At 40.4% G+C, this 26578-nt stretch overlaps 1 long non-coding RNA gene across 1 annotated transcript; it reads left to right on the top strand.

Moving 5' to 3' along the window:
- Nucleotides 1-17861: 17861 nt before the first annotated feature.
- On the top strand, nt 17862-22580 carry LOC121313847. The gene is made up of 3 exons (XR_005950052.1): nt 17862-17918; nt 21369-21521; nt 21688-22580. It is a non-coding gene; the product is annotated as an uncharacterized LOC121313847 (long non-coding RNA).
- Nucleotides 22581-26578: the final 3998 nt, after the last annotated feature.

Raw genomic sequence — 26578 nt, 5'->3', positions numbered from 1 at the left:
GCGTTTAATCTAATTTCATTATTTTGGAAAGACTGTATCTTCAATACAAAATACCATTTGCAATTACAAAATACATTTAACAAACAAAACAGACCTGCTGGTTTATTAAATATATTTTGTAATTTCAAATTGTATTTTGTATTGAAAATACAGTGATTCCAAAGTAATTTGTATTTTGTATTTTGATACATTGTTTTCTGAGTATTTTGTATTTAAAATACATTTCCAAAATACAGTATTTTGCCCAACCCTGCCTACTTCTTAACTCTATATTAGAAATACTGAACTAAAGAACTGGAGTGAAAATTGTATTTATAATATTTTTTGTCTTTAAAAAAAAAAAGTGAACTTGTGAATCTTTTAATGCTCTTAGGACTGAATTTGGTCTGAACAAACAAGATTTTTTTCAAGTGTCTTCGGATCCGACACTTACTAAACTCTTTACTAAAAAAAAGACATTTCAGAACAATTCTTGCTCAAAGCTACATCTTTAAACAAACAAATCTCAGAATCCTGTAATATTCTATCAAATAAGACTACTTATTCATTCAACTCATTAAGGGGTATACTGTGACAGAGATACTGTGACACAGATCGAGTAGCGCTTGGCGTTAGATCTCCCTCCCGACCAGAGAGGGTACTAGATAAAGGGAGCAGAGTACCCTGGACTAAAAGGCATGACACTTTATTCCTGTGGGTAGGTGGAAGTCGGCCGGCTAGAAAAGGGACTGAGCTACGGTACTCAAACTCAATGACCCGAACGGGAAACGACATGGATGGCATCCATGGATTGGAGAAGTGGATGTGCTCGTTAACCAAAGGGTCGTGAGGGAGGGTATAAAAAAGGGGAGTAGCAAAGTAATCTGTTTCTTTGCAAATGGTTGGATTTGACCTTGAAGGAAACCGTATAATACTGAAAACCGTGGGTGTTTGTTTTGTGTTTGAGTGTCAGCTGTAACTGTTTTTTGTCTCTGTAGACTACCAGTAACACGATCCGGAGCTGTAGCTCAAGCCAGCATCAACCAGGGCATCACTTTCACCTCAGCATTTCACAGAGAACTGTAAATTGCATCACTAGCATGTAATATCACTTCACTATCTTGTGTTTGTGTTTTGTGTTTAGTGTAGGTGTGTGTAAAAGCTGGGATTTTGGTTGCGGGTGAAACCCAGGGATTACAATTACGAGTGATACATGCCGCTGTATCACTCCAGCATTTATTATTTACTGGTGTTTTCCTTCGAGCGCTGGACATTATCATTCATTAAATAAAACACCCTTGCACCTGAAAGCAATTGTCTGCATGATTAACCTGCTCTGCACCGCTACTATTCACCACTTTGTCACACGTGGTGTCAGATGGGGATGGATTACGCAGCACTATCTGCGCTGCTGAAGCAGCCGGACACCAGATGGGAGACTGAGGAAAGACGGAGAGAGGAGAGGTACGCGGCGCTGATCGAGAGGGTCGGGCTGGCACAGCATCAGCAGACCCCATCACCATGGCAGCCCCAAAAGCGAGGACGCACAAAATTACAGTGGAGGATGACCCAGAAGCACGCTTGGTGGCATTTGAGTGGCTGGCTATCACTGCGTCATAGCCTCGAGAGTTCTTGGAAAGCCAATTAGGAACCTGTCTGATTGGAGCAACACAGGCAGCGTATCAGGCAATGTCTGATGATGTCACTGCTCAATAAGACCTAGTAAAGCTGGCCTTTCTCCGCTGTCTGAACATCACGGAGGAAACCCACTGTGTGAGGCTCAGAGAGTATATGAGTTCCCCAAATACACGCCCCGGGGTGGTTGCGCAAAAACTCTGTGACCACATGATACACTGGCTCAACCCTGCTCTAAAAACGATTGCGCAGATGGGTGAAGCCATCATAATTGAACAGTTTTGCCATGTGGTCGACACTGAGACACAAGCATGGATACAGCGCGACAACCCCAACAACCTAGACCAGGCAGTGAAACTCACTGAGGACTTCGAGGACTCCCTGGTATCAGCCTAGTCCAGGCTACTCACTGCTCCTGCATAGCGGAGCATCCAAGCACTCTCTCTGCTCCACCACCTCCACCACCGGGACCGGGTCAATGACCTCCTAGACTAACAGCTCCAATGGCCAACCTTGCCTCCCCTCCATGGAGACCAAGGTTGTCCACCAGCTGGGGTAGAGGTGCTGCCCCCACCCCATTGCCTTACCAGCAGCGGGACAGATATCTAACCCCTGTGCCCTCCTTTCCCCCTACCTGTTTAAGGTGCCACCAGCGGGGTCATCAGGCTAAGTCACGCCCATCTGCGACGGAGTGTGACGTGGCAGCATGCAATCTGGCATCAGAAGCAGATAAGCAAGGGGAAAATGGTCAGAAGGGGCCTTGTATTGTTAATATGATTTTGGGAAATGTGAAAACCCTTGTATTAGAGGACCCAGGGTATGGTCAGACCTAAATTAGAATGTCTCTCTTGGGTCTCACAAGGTCAGATAGCTATTTCCTGTATCCATGGAGACACGGCAAGATACCCCACAGTCAAAGTATATTTATCGGTCGGTCCGATAAAACGTCATCTGCTAGTTGGTGGCGGAAATTCTAGGTCGAGCATTCTTACTTTACAGCATTTTTTCACACCTGCCTAAAACTTTTGCGCAGTACTGTATATATATATATAGTCAATAAAAAAAAGCTTGCAAATAGATACAATAACAATGTACATTGCATATGCTGTCCAGTTTCCAGTGTGTGTATATACAGACTATATTAGTTGCATATGTTTGAAACTCTTAAATTGTTCTAAAATGTATCATATTTAAACTGAAAAACATATGTCAGTAAAATGCATTATACAAAATATACATGAATTTTCACTATTAAATATACTGAGGTGTTTTGAATCTTAATTATATTTTAAATGCATACTGCTTAATTAACAAACATCATAAAACATAGCAAAATCAATCAAATATCTTTTTCAGGCATACAGTAGCTGGATTTATCATTTCAGGCTGCCCATATTTTTATGCTATACTTAGCGTGCTTGTTAAGCATACATTGCCTCAAGGGACAGCATCATCTGAAGGGAACAAGGCATTCATCCACTGTAACATTTGGTCCTGGCTCTGTGTCACAGAGACGGCCGAAGTGGGAGGCGTCAGAACCAGGAAAAGGAATGACATACACAGACAGGACGGATGAATTGAAATGATGATGGCGCTTGCTTGCGCCGGTTTAGTGCAAAATAAAAGGGTTTAACAAACAAACAGAAACAGGACACGGCACTTTACGCCAAAATAAATAGACAAACAAAAACGGACTATACTTAACAAAACACGGTGCACAGACAGACACACTAACAAACACAGTGATCAGATCAATACAAGTATTTTGCTGGTCCCAATTGCACGCAATAGCAATTAAAATTATAACGCTCCTACTGTCTCTCCCGTTCTCCACGCACCGAACACCCAACCGCGAGTGAGTAAAACGTGCATCTATATATACTGTTGTGCTGGGATTCAATTACTAATTAATTATTCACTTGAATCCCAGCACATGAATTAATTATGTGCAACCTCGTGCTCACATATTAACTACTTTAAATGTGTGTGAAGTGATGTACAATCTCGTGCCTAAATACAAATATACATTTTTAAACACTTGTGTTACACAGACCCATTTATATCCCGTGTACCAATGACTATACACCACCATTTAACACACCACACGCAACATATAATAGAAAATACACACAGGGGCGGGCACTTTGTCACATATACCACCCCCATGCAAAGCACACATGGCCTCAATGGCCACCTCCCCCCTTAAAAGCCCAAAAGTCCCACACAAAGTCCTGGGCCAGGACCGGAGGCTTCAAGGGGCCCACAGGTCTTAAGGCTGTCAGCAGCAATGCTGACAGAGGGGTGGCATACTCTTGCCGGCAGCTCCCCTTGGTGGGGCTCCGACCATAGTATTTCTGGCAGTGAAGAAACTGCAGTGGGAGCAGGTCTACTGACCTCCCCCACGATCTCCGGCAACGAAGAAGCTGCAGTGGGAGCAGGTCTCCAGACCTCCACCCCGATCTCCGGCAGCGAAACTGCTGCAGTGGGAGCAGGTCTCCAGACCTCCACCCCGATCTCCGGCAGTGAAACTGCTTCTGGGGTTGGTGGTCTCCAGACCTCCTCCCCCTTCTTTGTGGCCGGCAGCTCCCTTTTGTTGGGTTCTGGCCACAGTACTTCCTGCTGCGATGTGGAGCAACAGGCAGCCCCAGGCGATGCGGAGCGGCGGGCAACCCCAGGCGATGCAGGTCCAGCAACCCCAGGCGATGCAGAGCGACAGGCAACCCCAGGCGATGCAGAGCGACGGGCAACCCCATGCGATGCCAGGCAGGCATCCTTGAGCGAAGCGTGGCAGGCATCCTTGGACAAAGTGAGACAGGCATCCTTGGGCGAAGCGTGGCAGGCATCCTTGGGCGAAGCGTGGCAGGCATCCTTGGGCAAAGTGAGACAGGCATCCTTGGGCGAAGCGAGGCAGGCATCCTTGAACAAAGCGTGGCAGGCATCCTTGGGCAAAGCATGGCAGGCATCCTTGGGCAAAGCATGGCAGGCATCCTTGGGCAAAGCATGGCAGGCATCCTTGGGCAGGCATCCTTGGGCAAAGCATGGCAGGCATCCTTGGGCGAAGCGAGGCAGGCATCCTTGGGTGAAGCAAGGCAGGGAGTCAGGACAAGCTGATGTGCTGGCTCTCTTCGTAGCCGCTGCGGCTGGGCCATTTTCCCCCATGCTCCCCTAGCAGACTATGTAGTGACTGCTGAGGAATGCCAGCATCAAGTCCTGGTACTCTTTCTTGTACAGGGAGAGGCAGCTCCTGCTCCTCTCCCCCTGATGGTGATGGTGGGGGAAGTGATACCAGCAGGCATTCATCCTCTGCTGGTGGGGAAAGTGATACCAGCAGGTATTCATCCTCTGCTGGTGGACAGGGACCCAGCAGGCATTCACCCTCTGCTGGTGGACAGGGACCCAGCAAGCATTCACCCTCTGCTGGTGGACAGGGACCCAGCAGGCATTCACCCTCTGCTGGTGGACAGGGACCCAGCAGGCATTCACACTCTGCTGGTGGAGGAGGCAGAGGCAGCTCCTGCTGCTCTGCACCTGCCGGTGGAGGTGACGAAGGCAGAGGCAGCTCCTGTTGCTCTGCACCTGCCAGTGGAGGTGGCAGAGGCAGAGGCAGTTCCTGCTGCTTTGCGCCTGCCGGTGGAGGTGGCGGAGGCAGAGGCAGCTCCTGCTGCTCTGCGCCTGGCGGTGGCGGTGGGAGCGGCGTGTAGTCTCCTGGCGACGGAGGTGGGAGCAGCGTGTAGCCTACCCTTGTTACAAGGGACTGGTGCGGCTCTCCCTCACTTGCCGGGGACTGGTGCAGCTCTCCCTCACTTGCCGGGGACTGGTGCGGCTCTCCCTTACTTGCAGGGGACTGGTGCAGCTCTGGAGACAATGGTGGGACCTCTCCCTCTGGCCCTGGAGATGGCAACAATGGCTCCTCTCCCTCTGGCGCTGGAGAGGGCTCCTCTCCCTCTGGAGGCAACACAAGCAGGCATTCTTCCCCTTTCCCCTTCTCTGCCTCCTCCTCACCTTCCTCTCCTGCGCAAATTCCTCCTCTCCCTCTTGGTAGGGGCAGCGGAAGGGACAGTTGGCAAACAGATGGTCCTGGTCGCAGAGGAGGCACCCCGGCAAGGGTTGTTACATCGTTGTGGATGTCTGGCCCTTAGGCGGCACTCCTCCTCCCTGTCCTTCATCTCTTTATCCTCCTTCCATCCCATTTATTTATTTTTGTTGTTGTTGTTTTTGTTGTGTGGTTTTTTTTTTCTTTTTTACACACCTCTTCTGGTGTCTGAATGGAGGCGTGGGTTCAAATCCCACTTCTAAACCACGTGTCACAGAGACGACCAAAGTGGTCGGCATCAGAACCAGGAAAAGGAATGAAATACACAGACAGGACGGATGAATTGAAATGATGATGGCGCTTGCTTGCGCCGGTTTAGTGCAAAATAAAAGGGTTTAACAAACAAACAGAAACAGGACACAGCACTTTACGCCAAAATAAATAGACAAACAAAAATGGACTATACTTAACAAAACACGGTGCATGGATAGACACACTAACAAACAAGGTGAGCAGATAAATACAAGTATCGTGCTGGTCTCCCCAGCACGCAATAGCAGTTGAAATTATAACGCTCCTACTCTCTCTCCCGTTCTCCACTCACCAAACACCCAACCGTGAGTGAGTAAAATGTGTATCTATATATACTGTTGTGCTGGGATTCAATTACTAATTAATTATTCACTTGAATCCCAGCACGTGAATTAATTATGTGCAACCTCGTGCTCACATATTAACTACTTTAAATGTACGTGAAGTGATGTACAATCCCATGCCTAAATACAAATATACATTTTTAAACACTCGTGTTACACAGACCCGTTTATATCCTGTGTACCAATGACTATACACCAAAATTTAACACACCACACGCAACATATAATAGAAAATACAGGGGCGGGCACTTTGTCACACTCTGGTATCGCAATTATCGAAACAAATCACTCTAGCAATAATTTGAAATGTTTCCAGTGATACAGTGGCTGGAAATATAGCTTATGTATTCTACAAACTAGCTGGTGCTTCTGCTTTGGATCAGTACACTACAGCTGACAAAAGTAACCCAATGTATATATGCGTATGTGACAAGATAGCATCATGGCCCAAGATGTTACCGGCACAGAGAGAAACTCAGAGACAAGAAAGGTGCAGTGAACCGCTATCATGCACGTTTAATTAACACAGTACAGCAGACAAACAAAAAATGCATTAAATAAACAGGCACAAGGGCCAAAACAAAAGGTCTATACAAAAACTCACTGACATAAACAGGACAGCACACAGCAGCACGCACCTTCACCAACACTGACATTAACTCACTAACACCCGTGACTCCCCTACTTGTGGCTGGAGCCTCATTACCCATTAATCATTGAGATGGCCCCAGCCACATTCCCACATTTTTTTTTCTCAACACACTCACACACACACACCATGGTGCCAGGATGATTGCAGGGAGGCATTTTGCACTACAAAGGGGATGCAGCTACATGATTATGGCCACTTACGCTAGAGTTACTTACGCACCGGAGCGCTCTGTTTTGTTTTTTTAGTTTTGTGTCTACAGATGAGTGAAGGGAACTGCAGCCACGGAGCCAGCATGATCCTTACAGCACAGCACAGACACGCACACGCACCACTATCCTGGGACTGGAGAGCACAGTTTCATGCACCAGGATTAAAATTTTGTATTGTAAATAAACACTGGCTGTTTTGCAAACTAAAAAGTACTGTCTGGACATTTATCATATCACCCACACCACTCGCCACCTGATACATACAAAGCTACATAGATAAATACCTTGGGTCCTACTGATCAGAGGCTTTATATTTGTATACAGCATCAGTTCTAAAAAAAATAAATAAATAAACTTCTCAAAGTTTTTTTTTTCTGTTTATCAGTTCGTGACCCCAGCCTTGGAAAAGTAATACACTATTATGGGGGGAGGCATAATTTAAGGTCAATGGAAACCAGTGTCTAGTCAAATAGACCCGTAACATAATATAATGAGGGTTAAAGCACCTTGAAATCTGAAAATGTAGGGGCTTGCTTGGTCTTCAGACCCAACAATGCTAAAATATGGCCTTTTCTGCTCACCTTCTGTAGAGATTCATCCATCAGAAATGTATACAGTCCTAGTTTGAGTCTGTGTACACTGTACTTGTATGAATAGTGCAGTTGATGTTTGATTTTTGGCAGCTTTGGTATAACTGCAGCAGCACAACACATTGTAATCAAATTAAGTCTGCTAAGTGTGTGCTGTACCAGGGCTGAACATCCCTGACACAGTTCTAGGTTGTGTTACGGCGGAGCCGTACGCAACATGTACTAATCACAAGGCAGTTTTTGATGGAGTGTTGCAGGTTACAGCAGCAGGGACATGCAGAAGCTGATCTCTCCTGACAGACACGATATGATACGTGTCAACATTCGACGTTGGAATGAAAGAGACGCCAGCAAGCAAGCAAGAGGATTGAGGGAGCCGACAGCTGGGAGCTGTCAGACATCGAGCACAACATCTCGATGCAGCAGGGTACGGGTGCTGCAGGCCGCACACACCAAGGTGAGAGTTATTGTACCTGGCAGCAGTAATGTATTCACTTTGATGTGGTAACTCTCAAACTGCAACTGTTAGATATCACAGACACAACTAATGTTGTGTTTTATAGTGTCACCCAGAGCACAAATTAGATCTTTTGAGCAGGGAAAAGGAAGATATATAAAAGCATTCCACTGGCACTTTTATTCTCATTATAAGGAGGAACACAAATAGCATGGCCTCATAACTATCACTCCTGGCTATAGCTTTATAAAGAGGGCATACTGTATAATGAATAAGCACTTGTTAATCAAAATGATTAATGTTTTACCTCTGTGGGTCATTCATTCATTGATAATTAATTTTTTTATCATTGATTTCATGACATATAGGAAAGGAAACATTGATTTCAAATTGAAACTTAAAGCCATGAAGGAAAGACTTCCCACTATAGAGCAGAAGCCCCATTTAATTTTGTTAATTTACTAACTTACAAACATGTTAAAATGTGGCTCATTTAGCATTAATACATGTTTTACTAGTTAATATATAGATTACTATATACTAACTAATTAGGTGTTAAAGAATAAACAAAAAAAAAAGGTGCCTGTGGTGGGCTGAAGGGGGTCGACTCTGAAATTCGGCCTCCCAGTGGAGAATTGTTCCCTACCACGATCTGCAAGACCGTGATGTCTATCACTCTTATAGGCCGCCATCTTGATGAGGGAAGACAGCATGTGCCCAGGTGTTGCGGTAATTCTAATTAGCCACTAATAAAAACACTTGTCCGCCAGTGGATTGGTGTGTGGCTGATTACAGCGGCAGAGCTCTGGGTATTAAAGGGGTACTCTCAGCTGGATAGACGAGCCCGAGAGAAGTTGGGTGTGAAAGCCTGTAAATACCCTGGTGTATGTATCCTGTGTCTTGTTAAACACTAGAGAATGAACGCTCTTGGATGTGCTGTGAGCACATAAGCAGAGAAGGGGGGAACTCAGGACTGCTGATTTGAAGTATAGCTTGTTTGGAAAGCACTTACACTAGCCTTCACTGTGACACCCACCTCTTTGTATATAAATAAATAAACTACCACACATGTCTGAAAATACTTTTTGGGCTGTTCTTCACATCTGACCAAAGAGATCCCAACCATTCATAGCTCCCCTTGAAATATAAAGCCTGACCAAGACAGCAAAGTAAAATCAGGAATTATTTCCGGAGTACAATAAATACCCAGCTATGGCAAATTTTTGCATAACCTAGAATTTTAGGATTGAGACATAATAATAAAATAAAAAAAATTAACATCATTTAGATCTTTTATTTAACATCATGTAATCAAAGAAAATACAAAATGTTATTGCAAAAGTCTATCGGAAGCCATAATAGTAATACAGTATTTCATGTTAGATTTCTAAATGTCACTTTTAGTTTTTCAGCTATTCAATATGTTAACGTAACATTATTCAGCAGGTTCCATTTGACTTTATGAAGCAAAATTTGTTAATTCTATAGGGAGTCACTCTTTATTTTAAGGGCTGTTTTTTAGTTTATTAACTGTTAACAAACAGTGTTAATTTTTAGATTAGGGATAGGGTTAGGGTCAGGGTTAAGGTTAATATAAACCTGATTTAATTTGCTAAACATTACTACAGTAACAATTTGAACTGATTTCAAGCATGTGGTTGACTGGGTATTGATCATCCATAGGGCTCTGGTGTTTGATTAATCATCTATAGGGTTATGGTGTTTGATTAATTATCTATAGGGTTATGGTATTTGATTAATCATTTATAGGGTTATGGTGTTTGCAGTTTTATCTGGCCTATTATATATTATTAACTAACATGTATATTAGCTGTTTGTTAATAGTTAATACACTTTTTTTTAAAAAACAGCCCTTATAATGCAGCGTAACCGTATAGGGTGATGCAAAACTATAGATTTCCTGGTATTGTGAGTAATATCCCCATTACCAGGTAAAACAAAGCAGCAGCACCATGTTCTGAGTATTTTTGCAGCAGAGTAAAATGCCTTTATATTAGTGCACCCTGTTGTTCAAATGCACCACATGTTGATCAAAGAAGTGATCATGAAGAGAATGACAAACTTACATTCTTAAACCAATGCTTACCACTTTTCAGATTTATTAACACTGTTACTGGCCTCTCTTTTATTGTACAGAGAATCTTTTAGATTCTTCTTCACTTATATTCTGGATATGCAAATATTGGGAATAAAACTCTGTACTGTAGATAAACTGCTGCATCTTGGTGCTGTAGGTCATATAGTCTGATTGCAGCTAGAGCATTTTTTTTTTATCTATAGTGCTGTCTTTGGCATATTTTGCATATTCTATATTGAAATATAAAGTATAAAGCAAAGCTCAAAACCTATACCACAAGCAAGGGTATATCTAGTGCAGAATACATTTTTTGTTATCCCACTTAAGTAGGATAACATTCTTACTGGGACTAGTTTCAAATTTGTCTTTGCTTACATTCTAGTCAAGCGGTGTGCTGCTGAAATTAGTCTGAGCTCAAGGTTTTATTTAAAAAGACTGTTGCAAAGAGACCATAAAACTCAAAGCACAGTCTGTTGAAAATGAAAGTAAAGATCCGCCAGGTAAAATAATCCTGGATTTAATTGCTTTATTATATAAAACATATACACATTTTATTGCTATTTATTTTGAAAATATACTTGTTCTATAAACAGAATATTGAATGAACATTTGTGGTATACAGTTTGTATTTGCTGTTGGGGCTCATGATTTACTGGGACAGCCTCTTGTGGCAAATAAAAATTGTATATCACATGCCATCATTCAGTATCCTCTATATATTCAACAGATAAAAATGGAGGTTATAATATTGCTAGTGCTCATAAAACATTAATTCATAGGTAATGCACTGTTAAAAAATGGACATTACAAGACACAGTACAGAAAGTTCTGTTCTTATAAGATGATGTACAGATGACCCTGTCTCTTGTGATATAAGAGGACCTTCTTCTGAGCACTTTGGGTGAGCAAGAAGACTGCTAAACAAAGAGAGAAACGAGACAACTTATTATAAATTGTGCTTTCATTAAGAGAGAAGAGCACAATACATAGTTAATGCTGTTAGCTTTAGCACTAGAACTGTTGGCAGTCAAGTCCTGGGCATGAGATGAAATTGATGGCAAAGATGAGCTGGAATGTGTTGTTTTGGCTGGCTAAGGGTGGCTTCATGATTTATAATAAATCTAAGCATTACAAAAAAGGTTGTTATAATGGTTAAAAACAACCTCACTGGGAACAGGATGTGATATCGCACATGATGTGTGAAGGGTGTCTAATATTCAAAACTAGAATTACTTTTTAATGCAATACCATGAATTCAAGAATTTTGATCAAGTAGCACCATAAAATATGGCTAATAGAAAACATGGCAAAACGAAAACTTTTATTAACAGCAACACCATGTTTGCTTTGTGAAAAAATAAATGCACAAACAACCCCCAAAAAACCCAACTTTTTCTATAGTAGGAAAGAAAAACACAAGCTTGTGGTTGGTTTGTAGCTTTTTTTTTTTTTATCACACGGGCACATGCACTAAAATGACTCTAAAATAGTAACACAACATTTCATTCATAAAAGTTCACTACCCCCCCCCCACCCCCATCCTCCCCCATCCCCTGCTCCCCCCATCTTTCCTCTAAGTTTGAGATCATCGTAATGAATGCAGTATGAAACCAAGGACCGTCATGTGATCTCCGGCCCACTTGCAGAGGAAGTGGTTAGACCCAGGCTTGCCAGATGAGAGAGTGACATCACCATGTCTTCGTCAGCTTTGGTTCCAGTTCCTCGGTTTCAGACAAACTTGGAAAATATCATGAGTTTAGCACATGGTTTGAGTTTAATTTCCATTAATTTAACAGTGAAGAGACAGCCTGTGTGTTGTCTGTTGCTACATTATGAGGTGAAGCAGCAGCCCACGCACTATGCCGTTACAATACTTTCCAAGTTTTGTCCACATGAGCTGATTACAAGATCACATATTCTCTTTTATATTATGTTGGCCACAGAATTTGTTTGAATAGACCAGTGAAAGCTACAGGGAACAACAACTTTCCTGTCAGTTTTACAACAACGGATTTTCTCTTGTAACTTCCTACATTTCATTGTTGTTATTTATTTTATATTTTTTTAATGTGGTCTATTTAGGGAAACAGTGTTTTTAAACCTAATGTTCTCACTTGTTTTCTGTCAAATGATTAATGAGCAGCTTAATGAAAAAATCTGCAAGTCTATGCCTATAAAAGGAAAAGTTATTTAAGATATACCAAGTACCAGGCCTGGAGGAAGGCCTAGGCAAACTAGGCAGCTGCCTACGTCAGCATCTGGGGGAGCGGCAAAAAAACAAAAAATGAAAGCAAATCTGCATTATGTTCAAAGCACCGCTTAGGCCACGTTTAGCAGCACAGTAACTGACATAGCACTGAAGAATCCTATCACATGGTAGGGAGTGATCGAGAGGTAATTGCATTAATTCTATCTTTTATGCTGTTCTACACTATAGACTAGAGAAAATTGCTTTATGAGTGATCTAACATCATCCATTATCGAGACGCAAAGTTTCAAGAAGTACGCCACTAGACAGGCATGGTATTTTGACAGTAAATACACATGCTAATTAAACATGAATAATTCCAATCTCTGAAGTCCTGAATTGATACAAAAATTAAAATCTGAATTTTGCCTAACATGTGACACTGGGAATATTACTAATCTGTAAATAGACTTTCCTAGGCTGGCAAATTGCCTAGCATCGGCCCTGCCTGGTACATACACCCACGCACACCCACAAGCATGGGTTTTATATACACTTTTGAGGACTTAACTTTGATATCATAGCTCAATGAACAAACTGGCTAAAAAAATATCTATAGCTATGGTCAACAGTTTTACATCACCCTGTAGAATTAACTGATTTTGCTTCATAAAGTCAAATGAAAATTGTTTAATAATGTAAGATTAACATTTTGGATTACATACTGCTTTGTAGTTTTCCTTATACTTGATGAAAAACTTACAAAAAATAGAAAAATGTGACATGACATACTGTACTACTATTATGACTTCTATTAGACTTTTGTGATATAATTATGTACTTTGTTTGATTACATGACGTTAAATAAAATATCTAAATGATGTTAATTCATTTCTTTGTATTAAGTATCAATCCTAAAATTAGAGATGATATAAAACCTTTGACCACAGCTGTACATATTGTAAGGTGGCAGGGGGAGGGTAAGATTCCTCCCTGCCTAAAAACATGTGTAAATGCACGTTTTGATTAATTTCACTTCAAGTCGGTTACGCATCTGTGCCTCCTTGTCAAAATGTCTTCTGAATTCCCAACATCTGCAGCTTTAACCTGTTCAATCAGGAACATTTGATTGGTTGCAAACTTGTTTCACAAAGTTTGGTATTTTGGTTGGTTCATCTTTTGTACCTGCTTGCTCTGGTGCGGGTTCGGAGGGGCAGGAACAGGTTTATGAATACGCACAACAAGCCCTGAATAATTGCATCCACTTTTACTCTACAACGAAGATGCAAGATGTACAAAGGCATACCTCCCACCATATTAATATTCATGTTTGTACTGCAAGATTTCCTGTTTGAATTATAGTTCTTTCCTTCCATATTCTCTTTCTTTATACATATGCTGAGGTGTCCATAATAAATAATGGCATCAAGGGGAGTACAGTTAAAATGTTATCATAAGCAAATGCGTTGTGTGCTGGCTGAGTCTTGTTGTATAAAGGATGTCATCTCGAGCAGTTTGGATGAGAACTGAGTGGAATGTGTCTTACAACAGGAGGCACGGCAAGTACATATTCACTAATTACAAGAAAATCAAATTGTGTAGCATGTTCTATGCATGGGATGACATCTGTAGACAGAATAATACTTAAACTAATTAAGTGATTGGTTGTCTTCTCACATGATTAATATAGAATACAGGAACATATATCACTTCAAATAATAACCTAAGGCAATTAAAATGTAAATTCAATTGCTTACAGACATTTTTATGTACTTTTGAAAGGCAGATGATAGGTCTGCAGAATGCTAATCAAAGCAGCTACTGGACTTGGTAAGGGATTGTCTATAGTGCTGTAACACAGCTGCAGCAGTGTAAGCTGAACCCCATTCCCAGTAACTGTAACCAAAAACATCAGCAGAGGGATCAGAAACCAGGTCAGATGGAGAGAAACTGTGTAGTGTACAGAACATGACAGCATGGCAGGCTTGTTCATTAATTTTAATATGGTAGCTAACAAGGGCCAGGCTTGGGAGTGCAGAATTTCACAACAATACCAAAATCAGCACAAGCTCCAAGCAAAACTGCTGAGGTTGTGTCTGGTTCTAGTCCAGAACACAGAACTATAGTACCTGCACTGTCTCACTACAGGGATGTGCCGATTACTACAGCTGAAGTAACTTCACTTTATAACCTTGAAAAATACAATAATGACATTGGTACAGGCATGAAATGTTTTAAACAATGTACTTTTTTTTTGTTGTTGTTGTTTAGGTATGAAGTGCTGTTGACTTTTCAAAACTTTGAAATGTAAATTCCTGTGGCCTCAAAAGGCCTCTCACCATACCTAACCTCCAAGTGCATCTGATACACCAGAGAGTAACCATAAACCAAGCCCTCTGCAAGCCTTCCTCACCAGGTCTTAGTTCCAACTGTTTTTAATTCATTGGAGCAATTAAACCTGGACCAGCGCCTAAAGCACTTCATTATTTCCTAATACCAGTTCGACCAGATGTGGCCCATTCCTGGACCAGCGGATGTAAGAAATACATCACAAAAAAATTAACAACTATGGTATTGTTTACATCAAGTGTTGCAGGGGGTTACACTCTGGACATTGGGGAAAACTCTCTGGGGTTGGTTTGCCTCACCATTACTCTTAACTCAGCAGCAAGTGGACGACTCCTTTAGTGTGTGTAATTAATTCCAACCCACCTGCAGTTAGGGCATTGGTGGGGCATTCTCGTTACAGGTCCCCAGGCAGATGTAATGGATCCCCTCCTGGCAGCTGATTAATACAAAGCTTGCTCTTGAGGTTATCGGTTCACGTCCAGCCTGTGCTTCTCCATTTAATTCAATGGGCATTACATTTGCGCCCGACAAGAAAGAATCCCAACGCCCGTGGTTGAAATTCGGTTTGATGTCTGTGTGTCTTTGCACTATAAGTTATATAGCATGCATGTATCCTTTCCTTTCCATTCAGTTCAGTGAGCTGAGATGTCAAGCCGTTACACGGGGTTAAAAACTTCCCTCCCATCACTCATTATGCCAGCCTTGATTTGCATATTTCAGTATCCACTGCTAATATTTGACAGTATAGTACAAAAATAGGTAAACAGGGTTTGTTTTAAATCATCCATCCTTTAATAAAACAAGGTGACACATCTGTCTCATTCTGATTGCCAGCTTGACAGTGAGTGACATTATTAATAATGAGGACTGGGAACCAGTTAAGATTTCCAGCTCGCTTGTAATTTATTGTATGATCCTGAGATCATGTGAAAGCGAATTCATGATCACAAAGACATCAGGTGTAGCTGAACTTGCCACAGAAAGCCTATGAGTGGCATAAATTGCTGTCACTGGTGTTTTGTTTTACTGAATATAAATATCTGTATTGCTAGAGTTGCAGTTTGCTTAAAAGGCAGTCCCTCCTACCAATGATACCTTCTCTGTATATGTCTTCTAGTACATGTCAGCAATCTGTTTTTTATAAACCATACTTTCAATCTCTGAGCATTGTTTAAATATTCTCTTGATGTTGTTATTATTATTAAGAGGTAAAACTTAAATACATTTATGAGTCTATTTGATCAACCTATACCCTCCAGGGATAAGCCACAGTTTATTTTTATAGCATTTTGCAGCACTGATGAAACTACCTATCCACCCCTATTCTGAATTTACCTCTAAGAAGAAGTGGCCGATGAAATACAAGAGGATTCCCCACTGCTGTAAAATGTGCTAAAAAATATAGCTGGGTGTAGGTTAATTATAATCAGCAACTTAATCAAATAGACAATGATTTTCTTTAGCCTCAAACATTTATTTCTCTATTATGTTACAGTCATTTTTTGACACTTGAATCTCAGTTCCCATGATCGGTTTTAGACCCCATTCACACTTCTGATTTTTCAGTGGCCTCAGGGCCATCTTTTCTCATATGTGAATGCTCCAAAAAATAAAAGGCAGCCCAGGGCCAGCCTAGATTTAGGCCACAGTTTCGATGTGGCCCAGGACCTGCAATCCAGGACCAGGGCTAGCTTTTACGTTTATGTATGTATATATATAGCCAAGACAGCAGTGGATCTATACTGAATGGTAATTATTTCTATACCATACAACTTTAAAAATATTAAATAACAAAAAATCTAGCAGGTTAACGTTCAGGTTGTTTCTTTCATATAATATATGAGCTGCAGTGCATTCATAATTAAGCTTAATTTGTCAGAATTACATTTTCTTCCTGTTTAGTAATTAAGCAATAAATATAAAAACTGCAGGATTATGGATCTCAATAATGATCAATAATGCGGTGACTTGGCATATTCAGCCACAATTGTTTATTTTGCACACAACAATATACATAGCTACAGAAGTGTGTGTTTTTACATTAAAATGCCGATTTCTTTTAGCTGCTTGCTTTTACACACACATAAAATACTGTTCTCATCCACAGATGTGAAGATTGTTAATGCACCATAACATTAAGTCAAAATAGTCAATAATATAAAAGTTTTTTTTTTTTTTTTACTATATAGCATAAAATTGCTACTGTGCTGCACTGAAAAAAAAATATTAATAAGAAACATCTGCTACAAATCAAGGATTACTGTATATCCCAGTATCTCTTCCATTCTGAATGCAGGCTATCACTCTATTAACAACAACAAAAAAAAGCAATTTGCCATATTTTAGGCCTGCTTTTCAGTCATATATGTGAACGCGCAAAGGCGCCTAAAACTGCAAATGTGAACGGGGTTGCAGACCTAAATATGCACAAATAAATAGGTGGCTCCTGAGGTGGCCCTGGGCTTTAAAGGCAGGAATAGTCACTAGTCTGGGAATCAGGCTGGCCTTCTATTGTTTTCCACTTTTATTCCTTTAAGACTTTATCTGTGTTAATGTCCAATCTAACATTACCAATTACCTCAGCCAGCCTCATATTTCCAAAAATATATTTTTCTTTTACCACATATAATTTTGAAAGTTAAGGGGACACAACACTGCTGTAAAACGTACAGTCCCGAATGCAGTTCACGCACGCAGCTATTTCCACTGTGTGCCAATCTGTTGAACAGAACACAGCGCACCAAAAAGACATTAATCTAAAAACTCCAAAAATGTTAAATAACAAATTAAGCACATCTATTACACAAAGCCAGCTTCTTGCGGTCTGTGTAGGATTGTGTGAGTCATTAGGATTGCTTTATCATTCAAATTCCTTGGCTCCTTCTCACATGTAAGACAGAACCAGCTGTATCAGCCTGTGCAATAGCTGGATGGACTGGCAGTTTTATTAGGTCAAACATGACACTCTTGTTTACATAGGCAGAACTACAATAATGCTAGGCTCTTGTTAACTGATGCTGGGAACGAAAAACAATCTGCATATGGAAGACTAGCTATTCACTTGAGATCAAGGTTAGTGAAACTAGGAAATATATTTCATAAACTGAGGTTTTTATGTTACCTGTTCACAGGTTCGTGCAGATTCCCGATAAGTGCTCATTGGAGGAATCTCTAACTCCATTTTTTTAAACATTCATTCATAAGATTTTCAGTGGTACTAAATTGTAATTTTTAGTTTCCTTTTAGTGCTACTGAATTTATTTGCCTTCTCTATAGAAAGGGTGAAGGGTCACACTGTCATATGATTTGAATGGAATAAGGAAGCGTGTTCAGTCCGAGGCAGTTAGAATTTTACAGACAAGCTGACAAACAGGTAGAAAGAGTACAGACTAAAATGTACCTAATGTAAAGCCAAAAAGGTGCTTCAAAGCAAAAGTTTGAACATTCCACCAGGGAAGCTGTTTGTCTGATGCAAGTTCAAGTAAACCAGTTTCACTGTAAACAAAAAAAAAGCTGGCATGCTGATTTTTATTCCTGAACCTTGACCCTGACCCTTCATTTTGACAAGGGTTTACAACAAACTTCTTATTCCATTTTATGGTAATTAAGATGGATGTCACGCACCATAATAACCACACCATAAATTAAACACACATTCAATTAAACACACATGAATTAAAAAGGGTGTTTACTACAACATTATAAGATTTTAGAATTATATAACAGAAGTGTTTTACTTACCTAATCGTGGCCAGCCGGGTTTACAGCATACTGCAGTGCACTACTTGTCACCCTTGCGTGTAATTATTTGTTAAATGTTTCACTTAAGATTCCCTCAAAAGCACAAAAGGGATTTTTTAATGTGTTTGTTAAGTTGTGCCAAAAGGCTAGATTTTTTTTTTTTTTTTGAACGACATATTGTTAATGTGTGTTTGGTTTTACAGTTCTCCCTCACTAAGCAATGCGACCCCAGTATCAGCAGCTTCTCTGTAATATGAACTTGAAGTTTCTGCAAATATATTCAATTCAAAAAGGGGCTACTATACTACTATAATTATTATAAGAGCAGTACTTTTGTATTAAAATATTCCCCAACAGTAGGATTCAGTGCTATGATCTTGTATTATTATTATTATTATTATTATTATTATTATTATTATTATTATTATTATTATTATTATTATTCAAAGTGACTTACAGTAAATTTAACAAAATGCAAAGGTATGTAAATCACAGGCCATAAAAATGCTAAACAAATACATATATACAAAATAATTATAAATAAAGAACATTAAAAAAATATATATATATTTTAACACAACAGCTTAAATAACGTACTTGAAATTTCTTTTCATTGTTAACATCCTGACAACTTTTTACCCTTTCAAGTCTGTTTCAAAGCTCTTTTCAAAGTGTCTGCCCTAGTGCACTGATAGTGTAAGGATTATTGCCCTCATTCTCAAACAAGTAACGAAGCAAGAACGATCCATGATGTGGTACCTAACAGAAAAGCCAGAGCACGTTTTTTTTTTATTTTTTTTTTTTTTAATTCGCTCTTCCTGCAGTGCTTTAGAGGACAAATCTCAAACCTCAGTGCGTTAGAGCGGACATTTTGAAAATAACTTTAAAAGCTGTAAGTGTAAAAAGTTTGTCAGGATGTTAACAATGAAAAGAAAAATTGCAGGTACATAATTTAAACAGTTATAGCAACATGTGGGGCATATAACACATTATTTTCGAGAAACCCACTACTTTCTCTTTAGAACCACAATCAAAAGGCTTCACTGACTGAGCTACACAAACAGTTTGGCTTGCTGATGAGATTCAGTGGTTTTACCAGTGACACTTCTGAGGGGTGCATATCTCGACTATATAATGTCTGTAATTGTTATTTATAAATAAACATACAAACAAATGAAAATGTTTTTAGAACACTCGAGGAAGTCTGTTGTGAAATGCCTGAGATGTACTTTTAACAATCTTGGCAATGCACTGACATATTCCATGCTTGGACTGTACGTCTACAGAATCTATAAAACGTATAATGCTTTATTATGACATCAACAACAGAGAAAAAGAACATTCCACTGCCAAAAGTAATTAGTAAACATAGCCACTAAAGTTTCTTAGAGGATTGAACTATACTTCTGTACAGTTGCACAGCAGCACATTACACTGACTGTATGGAGATCATCGCTGTAGTTAATATGTAAAGTGGGATGGACATAGCTCTCCAACCAACTGATAAAGAACAAAAGGAGAACAGGAAAAGTCTAATGAGCTGGAAAACTCCTACTCAGTCCAAGCTGTACTTCCACAAAGCGGGGTTGTCCTCCATGCAAATACGCATGGCTAACCAACTCCCCTGGCACATGGCTTGCTGCTTTCTCCATTTCCTTAAAAACAGGAGCAACAGCAGCTCAGTTCTCAACATGTGTATTCCTTTTTCCACTCTCCAAGCTGTTATCTTCTAGACCCTGCTGCACTTGGCAGCTGCAGATTTTCCTCAACCTTGCAGACAAAGGCTGGCTAAGTCGCATTCCTTTGGATACCTGATCTATATGCCCTGGGTCTTTATTTTCCAGAATATGCTGAGTGGGGTGAGCAGCAGGTTAAAATCGCAAGGAAATGATAACTTGGAGCATAGAAGTCAGAAGACACATGCCATAGTTTCTAATTGAGCTCCATTCTGTTGTTGGCAATCTGTTTCGCATACATATTTAAAATAAAGAAGCCCCTGCAGTAGCACACTTGTGTACATGGTCGTCCCATGGCAATTCCTAAAACGTATCCTGTTATACGTGAAAGTTACATCTCCCTGTTTCAATTCAGTTTCAGTCCTGATTGGTGCAATTTGGGTTAAAAAATTAAAAATGGGACCCAATGGCCATTCTGCAAAATAGACTTCCCTATAGATTTCTACTCCAGTTTACCTGGAGGTATTAGTGGCAGTTACCAATGAAGAATGGTCACGTAACCCTGCAGCATGTTTTAAACACTTTGCAGACTCTTGGACTTCCTTCCTGGCTGTGCTGGCTTTCACCCTAATAACTGTCTCAAGGCAATGGATCAGCTTTTTGGAATTTCATTTTCAAGCTATTTTCACAATGTGCAAAGCTTAAGCAACAGAATCTACACATTCGTGAGGCAATTCACTTCACTTCCACAATAAAGTTGCATGAAAGTTGCTTGATGTTCCATTGACTTTATGTGTCAATATGTTTCTATTTATTTGTCCAATCCCAGTATATTTGTGCCTCTCTAGGTAAGCGTGGGATAGAATAACCAAACTGAAGTAACTGTGAGACATTATGTGTGGTTAAATATCCAGTTTGTCACTACATTTGAATATCATTTTCCATTAGATAACAATCAGTCCTCATGATAAAGTTTTAAGCCTGTATTCATAGCAATGTTGTAAATGAAGTATTTGAATATTCCTGCACAAGGATCCAGACCCAAATCTATCTATATTTAGAAGGTTTTTTTAATTTAGTTTTTTCTTTACATGCGTATGTTCAGCACCTCAACCCTGGTCAAGTCCCTGTTCTTGCTGCTGACCAATTACTGTACACCGTCGCCAGGCAAATCCAGTGTACCTGGCCAACCACCCTTAAAGAGGATCACTTTGTGATGATGTTTGGTGGGCTACACATCGAGACGGCCATCTTGAAGGTAAGTCCCATGATTAAACACACAACATTAAGCAAAGTTGATTAAGCAATGATAGAAGATTTCTCTCTCTTGTGTACAAACCAGTAAGAACTGCAGCAACCTATAACTGCAGCAACAACAATAATGGTGCTTTGATCAAACATACTCATTCATTTTATATTTGCAGGTACTGGGAGACTGGCTAGATGATAGCGGATGGACAAGTGCTCTAGTGCAGACCAACATCGCAAGCTTTGGTACAGCTGATTCCTTCATCAGAGCCAGCCATGAGACAAGGACTCAGCATGCACACCAAGTCACAACTGCAAGTATCCACACACTACTGCACCGTGCTGAATACACATCTTCAGCAATTGCACAGAGACAGAGTGTCCAGTTCGATTATTGGTTGAAAATGCTATCACTAGCGATCGTCTTGCTGCTGTATGTCAGATCTCTTAGTGAAGGTGACTTCAAACTCTACATGGAGTCGCTAACAGAGATTGCACCCTGGATGTTTGCACTGGATCACACACACTATTCCAGGTGGCTACCAGTACACATATGGGACATGATGGTACTTTCAGAAGCATCCACAGATCCTTGCAGAATTCCATGCAAGGAAGTTTGTTGTGCACAAAACAAGCAACAAGTTCTCAGCAATGGCAATCAGCCAGTGTCATGAACAGAATAATGCAACAGTCAAAGGATCCGGAGGACTGGGACAATGCCGGGGCACTGAGGCATTGGATGGTGGCTGGTCCAGAAGCCAGGGTATAAGGTGCATTCCTAAAAGATGTCAGGTAAATAACCACGGTGGTTGAAGAGATGGGAAATCCATTTCCGGCAGAAAGACATGATCTCACATTCCTTGACACCAGGGATATCATTGACATATGTGGCAGAAACCGTGTAAAAAGCTGAAGCCCTTGGTGAGGAGCAGGACAACAAATTTGTTGAGGAAAGGTAAAATCCTTACATCTCATTATAATGTTTGCGCCCGCTTAGTATCCAGATCCCAACAAATTCCATGCACTTTTCTTTAATTGAATGCATTTCAATATCATTTTAATTGATGAATGCTGACAAAGGGCAAATTTGATAGCAGGTGCAGACCATTCTTTACATCAGGAGTCTCCAACCCTGGTCCTGGAGAGCCCCTATCTAGCAGGTTTTATAGGTGTCTTTACATCATCAGTGGCTAAAGATCTGGAACACCTGTTAATCTTGACTAATTAAGCCAATAATTGGTGCAATTAAGTAAAAGAACTCGGTTGAAAAGAAAACCAGCAGACCCAGTGGCTCTCCAGGACCAGGGTTGGAGACCCCTGTTTTACATACGCTGCATTTTTAGCGGCCGCTAAAATCAGACTATGGGGGTTTTGCACCCACAAATCACTGCGCATATCCTTACATCTACCCCTAAGTGTGTTCAATATTTAGAAGTATATCTAGAGGCTTCATAACACTGTATAAACATAAATCATGTCACATGACTAAAGGTCTTGTTTTTTTTTATTGAAAATCTGTCCAATGTTCCAATGCCTCGTGGAGACTTTGCACATACTACCAAAAACTTGAATAATAATAATAATAATAATAATAATAATAATAATAATAATAATAATAATAATAATAACAACAACTAGTGGAGTTTAACTAAAATAATAAATCTTGCAGTTTTTACCAAATTTAACAACAGTATTGTTGTGGGTAGAACTTTCAACTCCTGCACTACTTTTAATCCTTGTTAGTCAACAGCTTCTAAAGAGCAAACATAATTGTAATCACGGTGACTTTTGAACAACTTTTTGGGGCCTCTCCTTTCCCCAGTCACTGAACAGTGAGGTCTATGTGTAGACCTTCATCAAACTGAACCACACCTCTTCTTTTTGGTAGATGGACAGGAAATTTCTTTTCAATCTTCTCCATTTCAATGTCATCAAATGCGGGTTCTGTGAACAATCCCTGTGGCAAAGTGGTTTGCAGTGTGCAGGTGTAGATGTGATGCAATGCTTAAATAGATGACAGACAACAAAATTCACCGTCCAAACAATCCTTTATTTGTTTTATAATCCCCTTTTGTACCTTCAGACATGCCTCCTTGATTAGCGAGTGCAATCGCTTTTCCCTCAATCCACGATTGCCACATTGCCTCCTGTCTGGGATTATGACTTGGTGTACTGTGGCTCCACCCCCTTTCTAGATGTCCGACTTCCACTTTTCCCTGGAATGAATTGTCAGCCCATTCAGTCTGGGGCACACTGTTCCTTTTACACAGCACCCTTACAGGTCGGGAGGGAGATTTATAATCAAGATTAATTTTTTCTCTGTCACACCCCCATTTCCATTTTTTCTAATGAACTTCACTTAGAAGAGATCGTTCTATTTTTGTGTCACAAAGACAGCTGTAGTGGGTGACATCAGACCAGAACCAGGAACCAACAAATAAACAACAAAGAGATGGAGTTTGGTGAAGCTGAGCAATTGTTTTCACTCAGCATTTAATAATTGAACAGACAGAAAATAAAAGGCTGTAAAGACAAACAAAACACAGGACACGGCACTAGCAGCCAAAACAAAGAGACAAACAAAATGAACTACACAAACACGGTGAGCTGCTATTATAATTACTATTACCTTGGTCTCCAATCCCGTTCTTCACTCACCGAACACACAACCCAGAGTGAGTAAAAATATGTTGCTTTTATGCAGCTGTACCGAGACTCAATTGCTAATCAATCATTCAATTGGAGTCTCGGTACAACTGCACATGAAGTGCTGTGCAATCCTCATGCCTAAATACAAATATACATTTTAAACCACTCGTGTTACACAGACCCATTTATATCCTGTGTACCAATGGCTATACACCAACATTAACACACTACACGTAACATACAACATCGAAATACACACAGGGGCGGGGCAACATTGTCACACATGTTAAGGAATTCCCACAAAGTGTTTCTGGCTCTTCACGGTGTATTTCACTACCAGACAGTCACCTTTACTTATGTCTAAATCATTCTCTATGTTCTCATCTTCATCATCTCCTCCTTCCTCCTCTTCCTGTGCTTCCTGTGTGTGATCCAGCTGTCTCCAGGTTCAGGGGAGCATCAGCTTCCTCTTCTGTAGTGGAAGGTCCGGCATCTCTATTGTTAGATCCCTACACTGATGCATTCACCTGGAATGACTTTATCTTTCCTGCGTCTTTGCTGTTTTGTTATCTTCCTGTCTGTGGAGATCTCAGGGTAGGAGATGCTGCACCACGCATTCTGACACTGTTGACCTTAGAGAGCTGTCCCAGTCCTGCTGTTGGTGAACCTCAAGACATGGCAAACTTTTCATCACTGGAAATCTATTCATAGGATATATTCCAGTTTTTGCAAAGCCAACCTTCAGATTTTCACTTCCATTCATTTGAGCTTAGTGTACTAGCTTTTTAGGTAGCCGAGGAAATACATCTTTTGGCAATGAGGCACACATGCATCCTTATCCTTTTGTTTCTCTCCATACATAAGAACATAAGAAAGTTTACAAACGAGAGGAGGCCATTTGGCCCATCTTGCTCGTTTGGTTGTTAGTAGCTTATTGATCCCAGAATCTCATCAAGCAGCTTCTTGAAGGATCCCAAGGTATCAGCTTCAACAACATTACTGGGGAGTTGACTCCAGACCCTCAAGATTCCCTGTGTAAAAAAGTGCCTCTTATTTTCTGTTCTGAATGCCCCTTTGCCTAATCTCCATTTGTGACCCCTGGTCCTTGTTTCTTTTTTCAGGTCAAAAAATTCCCTTGGGTCGACATTGTCAGTACCTTTTAGAATTTTGAATGCTTGAATTAGGTCACTGTGTAGTCTTCTTTGTTCAAGACTGAACAGATTCAATTCTTTTAGCCTGTCTGCATATGACATGCCTTTTAAACCTGGAATAATTCTGGTCGCTCTTCTTTGCACTCTTTCTAGAGCAGCAATATCTTTTTCATAGCGAAGTGACCAGCACTGAACACAGTATTCAAGATGAGGTATTACTAATGCATTGTAAAGTTTTAAAATTACTTCCCTTGATTTAAATTCAACACTTTTCATAATATAACCAAGCATCTTGTTGGCCTTTTTTATAGCTTCCCCACATTGTCTAGATGAAGACATTCCGAGTCAACAAAAACTCCTAGGTCTTTTTCATAGATTCCTTCTTCAATTTCAGTATCTCCCATATGATATTTATAATGCACATTTTTATTTCCTGTGTGCAGTACCTTACACTTTTCTCTATTAAATGTAATTTGCCATGTGTCTGCCCAGTTCTGAATCTTGTCTAGATCATTTTGAATGACCTTTGCTGCTGCAACAGTGTTTGCCACTCCTCCTATTTTTGTGTCGTCTGTGAATTTAACCAGTTTGCTTACTATACCGGAATCTCAATCATTAATGTAGATTCGGAATAGCAGAGGACCTAATGCTGATCCCTGTGGTACTCCACTGGTTACTGCACTCCAGTCTGAGGTTTCTCCTCTAATTAATACTTTCTGTTTTCTACATGTTAACCACTCCCTAATCCATGTACATGTGTTTCTTTGAATCCCTACTGCGTTCAGTTTGAGAATTAATATTTTATGCTTCATTGGCCTGAAGAATGCCACATCAATAGCCTGGAATAGGTGGGTACCGTTTAGAGGGAGACAGACAAATCTGACTTAATTATCCATGCATGCAGTTATCTTGAATTAAAGGTTTTGTGCCTTGAAGTCTTTTGCAATAAGGAAGAACTATGAAAAGAAATCAATTCTCAAAGCACCATGCATCGAATCAGACTCTTGGTATGGCTGTAACGTGCTCCTGGAAGTCCTCCACTGGTCCAGGTATTCCTTATATGCTCAGCTTTTTACACAATATATGGAGGAAGAATTTTGTCTAAAGAAATTCCTGCAAACATAAGGCTGGTGGAAGTCTTGGTGTTGTTCATAACCATTTCTGAGTATTTAGTTCCACATCTAATTATACAAATAGTCCTGCCTGGATCATCAGAGAGGTTGGTTTCATCGTAATTTATAATATTTTCAGGAGGAATGCCTTGAAT

Source organism: Polyodon spathula, chromosome 4, assembly GCF_017654505.1.
Source record: "Polyodon spathula isolate WHYD16114869_AA chromosome 4, ASM1765450v1, whole genome shotgun sequence".
In the NCBI taxonomy this organism is placed as follows: domain Eukaryota; kingdom Metazoa; phylum Chordata; class Actinopteri; order Acipenseriformes; family Polyodontidae; genus Polyodon; species Polyodon spathula.
The sequence above is the reverse complement of the archived record's forward strand: the minus strand, read 5'-3'. Positions and strand labels throughout refer to the sequence as shown.